The following is a 970-nucleotide window of genomic DNA, read 5'->3' on the forward strand; positions in this document are numbered from 1 at the left end:
CGTGTAGATGAGGCGCTTAGGGACATGGTTTAGTGGGCATGGTGGTGTTGGGTTGACGGTTGGACTCGATGATCTTAGAGGTCTTTTCCAACCTCAATGATTCTATGATTCTATGATCTCTCTCAGTCTGGGTGTGCTGACGTTGCAATTTTCCAAAACATGAGAAATCTGGCTGCATATTATGTAGCAGTGGAGGACTATACTTGTATTCCTCCTTGGAAACAAAACAAGATGGTGGCAATAGGAAATGCTGTTTAGGGAGGGTGTGTGAGCCTATCTGCTTTCTGCAATTTATCCCTCTGCTGTGTCCACCTCATCCATAATTGTTTCAGTCAGGATGTTGGTGGGCATGGCCCAGTCTGGTCATTAATCTCATTCCTATTTGAACCTTCCAGAAGTTGGTCTCTGTGATCTGGCACATTCTTGCACAGAAGCGAATAGCAGTGCAATGCGAAGGCATTTATTTTGTTCAAAGCCGAAACGTGGTTGTATTTTTAAATTGTGTATGAATTTCAAAAGCCTATAAATTCGACTAAAGGCATTATTTTAGGTGCTTTTGGAAATATATATACTCACTTTTCACAGAAATGTAATACCAGCTCAGGAGACCACAAATACAACTTTTAGAGCTGTAATAAGAATTAGATCTCAATCATACAGAAGATGCTTATACGCTTTAAAGATTTAAGATTGCAATAATTTTAGGGGTTGTAAGCATTTGTAATTCTGTTGCGAAGGGTCTGAGCTCTTGGAGTAACTCATGGACCAGAAGAGAGAACTTTTCAGGTTCAAAATTCCAAGTTACTTTCTAGAAACCATTGTCAGGTGTCCTGGTTTTGGCTGGGATAGAGATAATTTTCTTCCTGGTAGCTGGTACAGTGCTGTGTTTGGGATTTAGTATGAGAACAATGTTGATAACACACCGATGTTTTAGTTGTTGCTGAGCAGTGCTTACACTAGTCAAGGACTT

Source organism: Aptenodytes forsteri, unplaced genomic scaffold (genome assembly GCF_000699145.1).
Source record: "Aptenodytes forsteri isolate BGI_AS27 unplaced genomic scaffold, ASM69914v1 Scaffold118, whole genome shotgun sequence".
Taxonomy (NCBI): Eukaryota; Metazoa; Chordata; class Aves; order Sphenisciformes; family Spheniscidae; genus Aptenodytes; species Aptenodytes forsteri.